Source organism: Cynocephalus volans, chromosome 6 (genome assembly GCF_027409185.1).
Source record: "Cynocephalus volans isolate mCynVol1 chromosome 6, mCynVol1.pri, whole genome shotgun sequence".
NCBI lineage: Eukaryota > Metazoa > Chordata > Mammalia > Dermoptera > Cynocephalidae > Cynocephalus > Cynocephalus volans.
The window spans coordinates 8,796,952-8,812,827 of NC_084465.1; the positions used below are offsets into that span (position 1 = coordinate 8,796,952).

The window sequence follows — 15,876 nt, forward strand, 5'->3', positions numbered from 1 at the left end:
GAGAAGCTTCCTGGAAGCTCTACTAAAGCTGCGTCTCAGCCTCAGCTGCAGACTAGAAGCCCCCTGGGGAGCTTTTGCCATGTCTGGGCACCCCCTCAATGTTCAGATTTAATTGGTCTGGGGTGGGGCCTGAGAAATAGCACCTTTATAGACTCTTCAGGTGATTCTAATTTATATCTGGGGTTAAGAACTATCATATTAAAGCCTCACCATTTGCTGGTTCCAGAAAAAAAAAAATCATCTTTACCCTGATTTCTAGTATGGAAGCAAGTTGAAACTCAGGCACCCAGCTAAGGGGGAAAAGTAGGACTGAGTAGGGGGCACCCGGATTTGAACCGGGGACCTCTTGATCTGCAGTCAAATGCTCTACCCCTGAGCTATACCCCCTGTGGTGCCAATATTACCTAGTTAATAGTTTTCACCTGTGTGGTAACAGCTCTGCAAAATTAAATTATAGCTTCCCCTTAGTACTGACTTTGTGGAAGCTGCCAGACCTGACTCATAACAGGACACCTTCCCTCAGCTCTGAAGCTTTCCAGGCCTGTCCCTGGTGGGGCCATCAGCTAGAGAAAAGGTGAGGAGCTGTCTGCAGTACCCCCAGCCCATTTCTCATTGCCTTTTTGGTTTAGCCCATGAGCCAGCCAGTGGTCTCCAAAACTATCCACATATCCCTACCTGGGCTCCCAGCCCCATGTCCTTTGTCCTTCTGTGAAGACAGAACGGACTATCACAGGCACCAGTACTTGGGGGCTGTAGGAACAACACCGAAGGACCTCTGCCCACCTCCTTAGCATGGCCAAGCCGGGCTCCGGCCTGTGTGGCTGAAGCGAGTGTGTGTGTGAGCAGTGACACGTGAGAAGCCGGGTGCCCGGAGGGAAACGCCCACCCCATGTGCACAGCCTGAGTACTGGGATGTGTCTCCCTAGGTCTGGCCACCACTCCAGGGCACCAAACTGCTGTGGTGGGAGGGGGCATGGTGATTACTTAGGGTTCCCATTCACTGTCTGCTCCTGGGAAGTCTGCCACGTCTACAGCTGCCTGGTCTAACCTGGAAAAGCCCAGAATTCCACCCCACAGCCCCGGCCTTCTCTTTGAGAATCGAGTAGAGTTGGAGGAATTAGATACAGTATATGCGGTGGGGGTGGCAGATACCAAGAATATGAGGAATAACCAGAGTTTTACTGCAGGAAGAGATGGGAGGGGGTCATCCACCCAGACTGCAGCTGCGGAAGGGCTGACCTGCGGCTTCTGGTTCCAGGCACGATCACAGTAGGAATGGATGACAGGAAGCCGGAGTATGAGCAACAGCTCCTCCAAACAGAGAAGAGTGAAGTGGCCGGGGGCACCCAGGTCTGTAAGAGGGACCTCTTGACCTGCAGTCAAACGCTCTCCCCCTGATCTATGCCCCTTTCCCTACCTGCTGTATGTGTCTAATAAGCACCTTTCACCTTCATAGTCACACCCAGCACTCCTACAACATATCGGAAGTTTCTATTTATTTCTCGAAAGTTGGTAAGACCAGCAACTGATTCCTCCACAAACTCATCCCAGAAAGGTCCTTCCCCAGTCTTCAGGGTCCCCCAGCCCTACCCCCTGCTCACATGCCTGCACGTCTCCCCCCTTATCCTCAGTCTGTGCTGAAGAGATCCTGCTCCGGCTGTGTGATTATTTCTGGATCTGCATGAAAAGCTCGTCTCCTGTTCAGTTCTTACAACACACCCCTCCCTGTGATGGCACCTGAGAAGCTTCACTCCTTTGACCCAGCAGCGATGTCACCAGGGTGGGGGCTGCTCAGATGGGGCCTCCCAGGCAGAATCTCAGCATGATCTCCATGTTTAGGCCTCATCTTTCTGCAGTGTGTCGAGTTAATTTTTTATTTCTCCTATTCTTTTTAAAAAATTTCTAAGAGTTTTTCCTTGTTCTATAATTGATCCTTTTTTATAAACTTCGAGTAAGGTAGTTTATAAACACCTTCACCCTGCAAAGCCACAATTTTGAAAAATTATAATTATTTCATGACTCTAGATCTTACCAACTAAAGACTATTCACGCTCCCTAATCAGGGTGCCCTTTTCCCAGGAGGACATTCCAGAGTCTGTGGCGAGGCTAAAGTTAGAGCGAAAGCAGCCGGACAGCCTCCAAGCTGTCACCTGTGCTCCAAGCTGTGACCAGGAGAGCCTCCTGGTCTCTGCCTGACCCACAGCAGATCCCTCCTCTCCAGGGACAATTCTGGTCCTGCTGGTACAGAAAAGCCCAAGTAGTCACTATACCTTTCCCCTTTGTAGATGTTTCTAGCCAACCACAACTTTCCTCAACCATTAGCTAAGTATGACCACAGTTCCTGGTGGTCATATCTAGTCCTAAAGTTTCCCCCATCATCTTGATCAAATGTAGGCAGTTTCTAAGTCCCCTTCAGCAACACATGCACAAGCCACCTCTTGGAGTGGGTGCTTTCTGTAGAGGGACATGCCCACCAAATTCTCAGAGGGTCAGCTTATTTCCAAATTACAGTAGCTCCCTAGGTACCAGAAGAGTCGAAAGGAAATCTAATGAAGTGTTTCTAGCTTCGGCATCCACCTTCCCTCCAGGCACTGGGGACTTCAGGGCTGAGGAAGGTGCTGAAATGGCCAGAAGAGGAGACAGGAAGGGGAGCAAGGAGGCCTCTTAGCAGTGGAGCAGGCCTGCTAGTCAGCTGGAAGCTACTCTGGGTGTGAAGAAAGAACAGGCAACAAGAGCCTTGGGCCCAGCTTCAAGAGTCAGAGATGCTACTTGGCCAGACCAGGTGCCAGGGCACAGTAGTTGACAATTGATGCAGGAGAGCATAGGGGAAAAAGAAAAGTCTAGAGGGCTGACCAAGAATGGAGGGTGGAGTGATCTTGGAGGCTGTGTCTTCTGTTAGAGGCCTAGAGGCCTAGGAGACAGAATGGTCTTGGGGAACAGGCCTGAGGCACCCTCCATGGGCTCGCTGCCCAGGGCCACCTCGAGAAGCTGCTCCCCACACCAGCACCCCAGCTGCTCCAGCTGCTCCAGCCATGGCTAAATTGGCTCCAGGTGTGGCTGGACCTGCCGCTTTGGAAAATACAAGCTGGAAGCCTTAGCTGTGTCTACGTGGTGTTCTGTCTGCAGGCTCACAAAATGCCAGAGCTGTGGAGGCTCGGGAGCCTCTACCCCAATTTCAGAGGATGTGTGGAAAAGCCTGTGGGCCCAGGAAGAGATCTGCTGCAGGGCAGAGTCACTGCAGACAGCCTTTGCTAGAGCAATGCCAGGTGGAAAAGTGGGATCAGAGTTGCAACAGAGAAACCCCATCAATCAGTGCCACACCTAGTGGAGTTGTGGGAGCGGGACCTCCATGGAGACCCCAGAATTGTGAAGCTACCAACGTGCAATGCCAGCCTGCGAGAGCTGAAGCATCTGCTCAGGCTAGGAAAGCCCTAAGAGTGGAACTTCCTGAGCACTTGGGGATCCAACCCCTGCACCAGCATGCAGAGGATGTGGAACATAGAGTCAAGGTACATGATTCGCCAGCTTTGAGATTTAATGTCTGCCCTGCTGGTTTTCAGACTTGTCTAGGACCTGTTACCCCTTTGGTCTATTTCTCTCTTTTGGAATGGGAATATGTACTCTATGTTTGTCCCACCATTGTGTCTTGGACATAGATAACTTGTTTTGAATTCCCAGATGGGACTTGGAACTTTGGACTTTTGACTTAAAACAAGTTAGACTTTGGGGACAGAATGAATCTACTTACCTGTGAGAAGGATATGAACTTTGGGGTCCAGGGTGGAATGCTGTGGATCAATTGAATTGTGTCCCCCAAAGTTCATATATTAGAAGTTTAATTCCCACGGTAATGTTGAGGATGGGAAATCCTATTATGGTCATTGAAAGGTGAAGCCTTGAAGAGGTGACTGTAAGACCATACCATAGGGAATGGATTAATAACTGTGGTCAGGAGCGTGGTTCTGAGGGCTTTAAAAGGAGAGCACATGAGAGTCTCTCTCTGCTCTGCCCTTTTCTGCCATGTGAGACCCGTGCATTGCTGTAAAGCCACCACCAAAGAAGATTCTCTCCAGATGTGTTCCTTAGACTTTGGACTTCCCAGCCTCCAAAACTGTAGGCAATAGATTTTGTTTTCTTACAAAGTTAAAAAAAAAAAAAAAAAAAAAAAAAAAGGAAGGTTGTCCTGAGCCACAGGGGACTAAACCAAACTCTGAACATGAATGTGAAGCCTCCAACCCTTGGCCTTCTCCCTTCCAAGCCTCTCTCCCATCCTCCCTGCTCTACTCCCTAGGCTTTGTCCCCCAACACAAAGGGGCACTGCACAGCTGGCCTTTGCTTATGCTCTTTCTTCTGCCTGCGTTGCACCTGCTGATAGCTCTACAAGAGCCAGGCTAGGCTTCCTGCAGGAGGTTCTGACTTCCTTCCTCACTCTTTAAAACTTGCAAAGGAATTGATTTGCCCTTAAAAGATAATGGTATTTGTCTCTTAGGTGAATAGTTTATGTGAGCAAGCAGATTGCAGCTACAATTATATTATTATTGACTATTATTATATCCTTGTCCAGGGAGGGGGAGGCTAGGGAGGGGAGGCTGGGAGTATCTGCCAGGGATTATGCGGGATTGGTTTCAGATTTTTGCTGTTAGCTGCTGCTTCTGAGCCTATGGAGAGCGAGCAAAGCAGGCATGATGGGGAAGAGAGGTCTCCTGCATCAGAATAAGAATTTCAAGTGGGATAAAACAAGGCAGGAAGCCCACGCACTGAAGTCTGATACGGCTTGCAGAAGTGAATTGAATAGAAGGCCCCCTATACAGTAGTGATGTGGTTTTATTAACCGGAAATAAGAATCTGGCTGCTGCCACAAAGAATTACTGAGCACACTTAGGGCAAAAGTGAAACCCCTGCCTTTGCCAGTTTTCTCCCCAATTCCATTGGGCAGCGGTAAAGCAGCTCACCTTGCTCATCTCCCTGAGATGGGAAAAGGATGCCCTGTGGGTACATTTCCAGTGCTCCCCTGAGAAAGCAGATGATGGGGTCTGTGCCTGAACACAGGGGGCAGGGAAGTAGCCCCAGGGCACAGCGTGGGGCCTCCTGGCTGGAAGTGCCTTGCAGGCCCTGTGTGTAACTGCCGCTGCCTGGCAGTCTTCGTGCTACCTTAGCAGCCCACCTCGGCACCCTGCCTTAGTTCCCTCACTCTGGACAGAGCTGCTAGAGCACCTCAGGCTGAAGCAACTGCAGCCATGGGGCCTGCTCCAGGCACACCCCTGTGCTGGGGTAGGGAGTTCCTGAGGGTGGGGATTCAGGGGGAGGTGGCCATGTGTGGTGGGCATGAGACTGCCCACAGGGAGGGGCAAGCTGCAGGGCTCTAGGGCTAAATGTTAACAAGGGGAGAGAATCAGCCCTGGAGAAGTTCACCTGGGGCTACAGGAAACTAGCGAGGCTTTCTAACAAAGCTCTAAACTGTATACCCTCTCTTCTCTCCTTGCAGGAAGACTCCAGTACCATGGGACCCAGAGGTGAAAGGTATTTGTTCAATAAGTAAACAACTCGGGGTAGGAGGTACATAGACTTGAACCAGAGACCACCTGGCCTGCAGGCAAATGCTCCACCTGCACCCTCACTTGTTATAACTGCTTCTAATAAGCCACTGTGCAGCCTCATCAGCACTTCCACTGCAAACTAAACCTACTCCTGCTCTCCTTTTCCAACCTCCAAGCCCCAACCTCCCCCCACCTGGCAGCCCACAGCCCTGCAGCCTCTCCTCTCCTAAATGACAAAGACATCAGCTTGGAAGACAGTCTTTTAGAATGATGCAGCACAGTGGTGCAGGATAAATCCCCGGATGGCCTTGGATAACCCAGCTCTTCCCCCATTTCTTGTAGTTCTCAGAATAACTGTAGAATGTGCTGGGGATGCAACACCCTGAGATAAGGAGGGACTGTCCAAAACAACCCAGGCTCTGTTCCCATCCCATCTAGAATGAGATGTCCTGCTGTGGAATATACTATAAAGCATATGTACTTCACAGGGCCTGGGTTTCCAAAGCCTTGCAGTTTCAAATACTGACCTTGCGGAGGACTGGAAATTTTCCTCAGGCTATAAAGTCTCTGGTGTAAGATAAAGATTTGTGGCACAGCAGGTTGCTGGCTCAAGGACAGACTAGTTACTGATTGTTATGTAAAGATACTGAGAAATTGCTGTAAGAAGGAATGTTTGCTAAGATCAAGCTTTTATTGATGGCCTTACTGGAATGTCATCTGGCTTGTTTCACTGAAAGTTACCAGCCTATATTGTTAAACTATAACCCCACCTATGTCTCTTCCTGTAACTTCCTTGTCTGAAAAATAAATGCAGGAAGAGAACCCCAATTGGGGGTTAATTTCTCGAGGAAGGGATGCCTCTCGCTGGAGGGTCCCAGGAAGATTAACCACTTCAGGGTCTCTCACTGGTCAGAAGAGATGGGCTTTGAGTAATCCTTTGTGCCTCCATCACCCAGGGGAAGTGGGGTGACAAATCCGTGGGGGGCAAAACACACAAAGCAACATCCTGCAAGGGTTTAGCCCAGTGATCCAAATTGCCTCTGGGGTAGAAAACCCAGAGCAGAGGGCTTTCAGGGTCCCTTAGCTGTGATGTGAAGTGGGGCACGTACAGACAAGATTCCATTCCCTGGGGCAGCTTTCCAGAACCATGGGGGACCAGCTCGTCATGAATCCCAGGCTTCTGTTGTCCCTTGCTGCCCATCTGTAGGAAATAAAGTCGCTTCCTTGTGCGAGTGTCTCACCAGACCCGTGCAAATGGTAGAGCTTGCAGATGGATAACTGAAACATGGCGAATCTGCTTCATATGCGGTTGCTAAATTTGGCAGCCCAGGAGATCATCTGGTGTTTCTGTGATGTGGGAAGAGCAGAAGAAAGAGGGTGTTATTGAAAAATAAACTTCTCAGGCCCCATTTCAGATCTAACAAGTAGGAATCTCTGGAGAGGAAACCCAGAGAATCTGTATACTTAACCACACTCCCAGGTAATTCTGGTGCTCAGACACGTTTGGCAACTTTTGGTTTTAGTCTGTCCTTGCACGTTATATGCCCGAAAGAGAAGAACAAAGAAGACTGTGATAAAAGCCCTGCCTGAGTCCACACACCATCTTAATAACTAGAAGAACATTTTTGGTTCTGGGACTTTCCCTTGCCCCAGCCCAGGAGATGACTACACTAGGGTCCTTTCCACCCTTTCTCCCACCAACTACTACATGTTAGTATTCCCTCAACCTGCCAGATGACATGAGGCAACCTGAAGGTGCCAGGGACAAAAAGATTCCCCTCAGGGGGCACCTGGATTTGAACCGGTGATCTCTTGGTCTACAGCCAAATGCTCTGAGCTGTACCCCCTGGCTTATAATAAGTATCTAATATATACCTCTTCGCTTGTGTTGCAAAGCCCACACCTATGCATTGCAACTTCTATTAACTAAATTTAAAAAATTCTTTTAGCTCTTAGAAAGTTCTGGAGATATGGAAATTTTGCTTCTCAAAAAAATGAGCACCTTTTGGCCCTCTTCTTCCACAAAGCCTCCCTCCCTACTTCGGCCCACAGAAGCCTCCTCTGGCCCCCCATCTTGCCATCTCATCTTCTTTAGTACCATTTTGAAGGCAGCTGCTTGAAAAATCCTCACCGAGAGCTGAGCCGCTCTTTCCTTTCTTCCTCTCCTTAGCAAGCTCCACTGACTTTGAACTTGCCCCAGCGTTCCCTCTCCTCCCCACCTCATCCCTACACCACCGTGTGGACGGGACAGTGTCGGCCACCTCCTCCCCTCAGCTCTTTATTCTCACCTCAGCTGCTTGGTTTTTGGCAGGGTCTTGACTGAACCCAGGGAAGCCCAGACAAATTATTTGGTCCAAGAGGCCACAACCCTCATTCTGGATCCCAGGAAACTGCCTCATCTGTCCCAAAAGGCCTCATGCCAGAAGGTCAGCACAGCTGGAGCAGCAGGGACCAGAGAGGTCTCCTCCGCTGGCCACACCCTTGCTCTGAGGCACACTACCACAGGCCTTAGGAAGCGAACCTTGCCCCTGGCCACCACCCTAAGTATGGAGTAAATCTAAATTACCCGAGGTGGCACTAGCCAGAGGAACACAGTTGCTGTTTTGGTGTACGGGTCTCCTGACCTGAGCATGCGTATTCATTCCCCCGAGCTCAGGCCTACTCCTTCTTGCCAGTGCAGGCTGCAAAATGCTCTCACCGCCGACTCTCCTTTGCCACTCTTCTGGCTCCTTAGCAATGGTCCCTCTCTTATTGAACAGAGAAAAAGCAAAGAAGAAATGAAAGAAATCTTCATATTAAAATTCCTATTGTTAAAACAAGAAAACTTAAAAATTCCATCAGGGGGCATCTACAAGAAAACTCTAGCAACCATAATAGTTAATGGTACAATGTTAGAAGTATTCTCTTGAAAACTGGAAACAAGACAAGGGTGTCTGATAGCATTGTTTCTATGTAACACTGTACCTAAAGCCAGAGTTAGCCAATTAAGGAAAAAAATATTTAAAAATGGAATATAAGAAACAAAACGCCCATTATTCAGGGAAATTGTGATTATATAGAAAACATACAGTAATTTACAAATTATTGACAGGACCAAGTGAAACAAAAGCAAGACCCCACTCTTCTTCTGCCTTCCCGTCGTTATCTAGTGACCTCAGTCAGCAGAACCTGACAGGGAGGCAGCAGGTAAATGAGAGATGTGGTTTGCAGAGTGCCAGGCCCAGCATCACGAAGCAGAGTAAGGAAGGGTGGACTGAGAGCTGAGAGACAACATATCATGTAATCATGTAATCAACAAAAGACTTCCACCCAGATATATACCTCACATCAATAAGAAAATGGCCAAAAAGCAAGTAGAAAAATAAGCAAAGGACTGACAAGCATTTCTCAGGAGAAATGTGGAAGACCACTAAACATTTACAAAATGCTCAACCTCAATGGTAATCAGATAAATGCAATTTAAAATAAGATATCATTTTACAGTCACCAAATTGGCAAAAATGAAATTTTCTGGATCTCCAAATGATGTAGACCAATGGGAGTTGTTATGTGCTCCTGGTGAGAGTATACATCTGTATAACCGCTTTGGAAAACAGTTTAGCATTATTTAGAAAAGCTGGTCATGCATGTACCTTAATTTCTCTCTTGGGTATATGCCCTACAGAAACTCTTCTATGTGTACCAGGAGGCACATTTATAGATGTTCATAGCTTTTTTCCTTCAAAAATAGCAAAAGGTTGGAAACAACCCAAAGGTACATGCAACAGTTATTGATGCCTCTCAGCCCCCAATTTATCCCTTTTGCCTGCTCTGAGAAATTGAATCTAGGCCCTTTAAATATTCTTCCTTTGCCAGATAGTGTTAAAGTTTTGTCAGCAGAGGACATTGGAGAAACATCACAGGAAAAGGGGTTTTGCTTCCTGGTTCCAGTTTGCTCACTCAGAAGCTCCTGCAGCAGCTTTTCCAGTGCTCGGCTCCTACAGCACAGGCAGCTCCTCGAGCACCATGTTCCTGAAGTGCTCTTGGCTTCTCCAGGACCCAATTCCCACAGTGCACAGTGGCCAGCAGAACCCAGAGGCCAACAACTTCTCTTGGCACCCCCATTTGGGCAGCTTGGTAGTGAGACGCCTCCAATGAGACACCTCCTTATGGAAAGCATTCTTCAACTGTGAAGGCAGATGTCCTGTCATTTCCACCAAGACAGCACCACAGTGACTTCTTTACCTTTCCATGAGCCAACACCATGCTCTCTCCAAGAAGATCTGGATCTCAGCCCAGGCTGGGGTTGGAGTTCTCCCGGGTGCTCCATTTCGGCCCCGCGGACAGTGGCTACTCTTCATATCTTTTATTCTATCCCCTCCAGAGTTTCGATTTTCTTGTTATTAGTGAATCCCTCACTATTCCAATCCCCTGTTATAGTTTTTTATTATTATTATTATTTAAAATTTCCCTATTCAAGTTACAGTATGGTTTTTCTCTCCTGATCAGACTCAGACTGATAGAGTAGATCAACGGGAAAACAAATAAGAAAAGTGTAGTATATTCATACAGTGGAATACTATATATCAGTGAAAATAAAATGAACTGCTGCTAGACACATCTACAGAGATGAGTCTCAAAAACCTAACACTGAGAGAAAAGAAGTTGCAGAAGATACCTTTTAATATAAGTTCAAAAGCAAGCAAAATGTTTAGATATGGGTGTTCATTTAATTTTTATGCCTTTGAAAACAGAAATTGCACAAACCATTGTATGTATGCAATTTTATATAATAAGAAATTTTAAGGAAGAAAGAAAAATCAACTAAGTAGCTACTGTGGAGAAAATAAATTGATGCAAAATTTCAAAAAGCTAACTTCCTAAAAAAGGGCTTAAAATTTGTATATTTGACTTCCCAATTCCATTTCTGGGAATTTTTTCTAAGAACATGATCAGATGAGTGTTCAGTGACATGTATGGATGCTCACTGCAGAACTGTTTATAATAATGAGACGTTAGGAGCTGTATAAAGACCCAACAGCAGATAATAGGAGACATATAATGCAGCAGGTTTTCCAGTGCCCAGATGAAATCAAACTTCCTTACCTTTCTCACAGGTTGGCACACGTAGAAGATATATGTTCTAAATAATGATATTTTCTGTGGCGCACTAGGGTAAAATAGAGAGGCTACTCCAAGCTGGGGGTGACCAACAAAAAGGCTCAAGCCACCCAACCCCCCAACCGGCCACCTCAAGAGCCAAGGGCATCAAGATCTCAGCACACCTATAGACTCTTCATGGATGTGATTAAGAAACTGTGGTATAAAATATAGTTCCAGCACCTCGTCTCCGTCCCTCTCCACTCACGTTTTCTGTTTCTTCTTTATCCAGCTCAGATGCCGTCGTCCATCACTGTAACCACTTACTTGCACACACTATCTGTCCTTCATTGTACATGCCTGGCAATACATGTACAGCCTTAGTCAGTCTCTCCACCTGCTCTGCGCCTACACTTGCCAGCTGCACACAGCTGGAGAAAAACACACAACGTGTTGACTCTACTCACTTCAGACTCACAACCGGCAAGCTCGAGTGGGCTCTGCTCAATCTCTACTCCAGTGACTTTCCCACTCTCTTAGATAAATATTTCATGATTTCTCCTCTCTCCTCAAACCTCCAATAGCTCCTTTCCCATTTTCGACTCTCTCAGACTTCACTGAGAAAATAGAGGCAGCATAAGAGCTGGCCCACCATCCCCCGCCAGGACATCTGCCCATTTCCCAGCACCTGAGCCTATAAATGCTGCCTTCCCTCCAGTCACTGTGCATGACCTGTCTGTGCTCCGAGCCAAGGCCAACGCCTCCACCTGTGCTCTGTGCCCTAGCTCTCCTCTCCTGGTCAAAGACATCTCTTTGATAACTCCCCCCTCCTTTTAAAATTGAGATGAAATTCAGATAACATACAATTAACCATTTTTTTTTTTTGTCGTTTTTTCGTGACCAGCACTCAGCCAGTGAGTGCACTGGTTATTCCTATATAGGATCCGAACCTGCGGCGGGAGCGTCGCCGCGCTCCCAGTGCAGCACTCTACCGAGTGCGCCACAGGCTCGGCCCCACAATTAACCATTTTAAAGTGTCCGATTCGGTGGCATTTAAGTGCATTCACAATATTGGGCAACCACCGCCTCTCTCTAGTTTCAAAACTTTCTCATCAACCCAGAGGAACACCTCGTACCCATTAAGTAGTCACTTCCCATTCTCCCTCCATCCCATTCCCTGGAAACCACTAATCTGTTTTCTTTCTCTATGGATTTACCTATTCTGGATATTTCATGTAAAAGGAATCATATATTATGTGATCTTTTGTGTCTGGCTTCTTTTACTTAGTATGATGTTTTCAAGTTTCATCCACACTGTAGCATGCATGAGCACTTCATTCCTGTTTACAGCTGAATAACATTCCACTGTAAGTACATACCTCAATTTGTTCATTCATTCATTCATTCATTGATGAACATTCAGACTTTTACGTATATACCTGGGAGTGGAGTCACTGGGTCATATGATAACTCTATGTTTAACTTTTGGGGGACTGCCAGACAGTTTTCCACAGCAGCTGCCGCGTTTTACATTCCCACCAGCAATGCACACGTGTTCTTTATCTGTCCTCATCTCCACCACTTGTTATTTTCCGTTTTTAAAAATCACAGCCCTGTAGTGGATTGAAGGTCCCCCCCAAACTCATTGAAGCTTGAATGTGTCCCCCGAGTTTTATGTGTTAGAAAGTTGGCCCCCACTGTGACTGTTAAGAAGGTAGGGAATCCTATTATGGTCATTGAAAGGTGGGGCCTTGAAGAGGTGATTGGATTGTAGGACCTTGCTGTAGTGAATGGATTAATAATGGTGGGCAGGGGCATGATTTGTAGGGCTTTAAAAGGAGAATGAATGAGGAAGTTAGGCGCTCTCTGCTCTCTCTGCTTCCACCATCTTGCCACGTGAGACCTGTGGGTCACTGTCACCACCACAAAGGCCTTTGCCAGTTGTGTTCCCTGGACTTTGGACTTCCCAGCCTCTGAAACTGTATGGAATAAATTTCATTTTCTTTATAAATCACCCAGCTCCAGGTATTTTGCTATAAGCAACAGAAACAGACTAAGGCAACCCCCCAGTGGGTATGAAGTGGCATCTCACGGTGATTTTAATTTGCATTTCTCTAAGGACTAATGACGTTGAGCATCTTTTCATATGCTTGTTGGCCATTTGAATATCTACATTGGAGAAATGTCTATTCAAGTCCTTTGCCATTTTCTAAGTGGGCTGTTGTCTTTTTACTGTTAAACCTCTTCCTCTTCCATCACTGATTTCCTCCTGCCCACTCTATCAGTCCCATTACCGTATAAAATTTTCCTGTTATTTCTCCCAACAACAAACTTCTGCAAACCCTCCACTCCCTCTGACTAATACCACGTTTCTCTGCTTCTATCTATAGAAAAACTCCTTGAAAGACTCATCTCTATGCACAGTCTCTACTTCCTCTCCTCTCATTCTTTCTTAAATCCACTCCCATCAGGTTGCTGCACTCACTGCTCCATTGGAGTTGCTCTTGTCTGGGCCACCAATAGCTCACATGTTCCTGATGCTAGTGGTCAAGGTCGTTTTTCACCCCACCTGACCTTCGAGCAGGATTTGACACGTGAACACTTTCTCCTTGGAACACTTTCACAACACTTTCTTCACTTCCAGGAGACCGCTCTAGTTTTCCTCCTACTGCACTGGCCACGCCTTCTCAGTCTCCTCGGCTGTTTCTTTGTCATCCCCCTTGTTTATTAACCTTGGATGGCTCTTCCTCTGTCTACTTTCATTTCCCTGGTGATTCCATCCAATCTTGTGGCTTTAAATACCATCTCTGTGCTGTTGACTACTGCATTTGTATTTCCAGCTGATATGGTTTGAATGTGTCCCCCCAAAAACATGTGTTGTCAACTTAATTCCCAATGCAATACTGTTGGGATTTGGGGCATAATGAGCAGTGATTAGGTCTTGAGGGCAGAGCAAATGGACTAATGCCATTAACTCAGGAGTGCATTCATTATAAAAGGGAAGGTTTGGTCACCCTTTCCTCTCACCCACTCTCTCTTTGCCTTCCTCCATGTGATGCTTTCTGCCATGTTATGACACAGCAAGAAGGCCCTCGCCAGATGCAGTCCCTCAGTCTTGGACTTCCTGGCTTTCAGAACTGTGAGCAATAAATTTCTGTTCGTTATAAATTACCCAGTCTGTAATATTCTGTTATAGCAGCACAAAACAGACTAAGACACCAGCCCTGACCTTACTCCTGAATTTAAGTGTCAAATATCCCACTATCTGCTCAGTATTTCTTCTTGAATATTTAGTAGGCATCTCAAATATAACATATCAAAACCAAATTGACCTTCTTTCCAAAACCTTCTCTTTTTAAAGTCTTTCCCCTTCTCATGTAATAACTCTGGCCTTCCAGCTGTTCAGACCAAAACTTAGAGTTTTCTATACCACGTATATTTTTCCTATACTCCACATCTAACCCATTAGCAAACTTTGCCTACAGATTTTGGAGGGTAACACACACACACACACACACACACACACACACACACACACACAGAGAGAAATTGGCCACTTTCAAAAAGGGAGGTTGAATTATAAGACTTGACTGTATCTGACACAGACAGGGGATGGCAAATGGGCTGTGGAGTAATACACTACTTCTACACAGAAAGGTGAAATGCAGGAACCCAAGGAGGTAGAATTGAAGTCAACACAGGAGAAGACAGTTTTAAGCAATCCATGGTAAACCACCTGGGTCCTTTCTTCCTTCCAGGCAGGTTCTGTATCCTGGAATCCTGAGAGGAAAATTGCCACATTTAGGTTTCAAAAGCCAAGGAAATATAGGGAACGCCTGGACTTGAACCAGGGAACCTCTTGATCTGCAGTCAAAGGCTCTACCCCTGAGCTACACCCCCACACTCAGCAGCCTTTTGGAGCAAGTGCTTTTCACCTGTAGCCACACAAGCCTACAAATTATCTATTAATTCCAGTGAGACAAGGAGGCTGACTCCACTACAAACTGACTCGGTGCTGCCCTCAAACGATGCTGGGCTTAAGCTTGTCCTGCAGTCACTTTCTCATCCTGTAAACTTTCTTGTTCACAGATGTATTTTGTTACTCAAGCTTGATTCCTGGCCACACTGGGTGTGACAGGAAGGGAGGTGTTGACCCCTATTCTCCTGCCAACTGAACAAGCTTTTTTCTCCTTTCAAAAAGCCCCAGACACCCTCCCCAAGGAGCAACTGCTGTTATAAAAGTTTTCCTTAGCCCTTAAACAGCTGACCAGTCCCTTGCAAAGCATAACAGGGCAGGTCAGTCCAACAGTTTCAGAAAGAAAAGAGCCCCAGACTGTGACCAGGACACACAGATCTGAGTGCCGCTTCTGCTGTTGAACTGCACGGGAATTTAGGCCAGTGAATTAAGTGATGTAAGCCTCTGTCACCTGCTGGGAAAAAGGAGACTGTGAGACCAGCTGTCAGAAAAGATTCCTTCTGACTGCAAAGCTCCAAGTCTCTCCAAGTGCCAAGGCAGAGAGGGACCCAGCAAGGAAGTTTGAGGAAAAGGGGACAGACAGGCAAGTTTAGGGGTACATGTCTGGAACCTCCAGTAGCAATGGGGTGTAGGGGAGCCTTGTTGCCATTCCCGGGTCGATGGATCAGGAGTCTAGCATCCCACAGTCAAGCTGTCCATGATGCAAGCTTAGTGTTTACCTGTGAAACCTGGTCCTTGGAATCCTGTTTTCTTTCTGTTATTAATACATTTCTAATGTTCATAGAAGAAAACTGTATTAGCCCATTTTCTCCCACTTAGAACACCTGAAACTGGATAATGTATAAAAAACCAAAATTTATTTCTTACGGTTTTGTGAGCTGGGAAGTCCAAGGTCCAGGGAACACATCTGGTGAGGGCTTCTTCTTGCTGCGGACTCTTTACAGAGTCTCGTGGCGATGCCGGGAATCACATGACAAGAGGCTGAGCAAGACTGTTTCCACGTGCTTCCTTCCTCTCCTCTTAAGTCCCCAGTCTCCTCCCATGATAACCCATTAATTTGTTAATTCGTGAATGGATTAATTCATTCATGAAAACATAGTTCTCATTATCCAATCACCTCTTAAAGGCCCCACCTTTCAAATGCCATAGTGGGATTTCCCAGCCCCTTGACAATGTTACAAGGGGGATCAAGCTTCCATATGAGCTTTGGAAGGGACAAACATTCAGACTGTAGCAGAAACTTTGCACATGCAGAATTCTATGAGGTTCACAACGAGAATTGCC

At 46.7% G+C, this 15,876-nt stretch overlaps 2 non-coding genes across 2 annotated transcripts; both read right to left on the reverse strand.

The window, feature by feature from the left end:
• Window positions 1–315: 315 nt before the first annotated feature.
• On the reverse strand, window positions 316–387 carry TRNAC-GCA (transfer RNA cysteine (anticodon GCA)). The gene has a single exon. It is a non-coding gene; the product is annotated as a tRNA-Cys (tRNA).
• A 14,056-nt stretch (window positions 388–14,443) lies between these two features.
• Window positions 14,444–14,516, reverse strand: TRNAC-GCA (transfer RNA cysteine (anticodon GCA)). Its single transcript has one exon. It is a non-coding gene; the product is annotated as a tRNA-Cys (tRNA).
• Window positions 14,517–15,876: the final 1,360 nt, after the last annotated feature.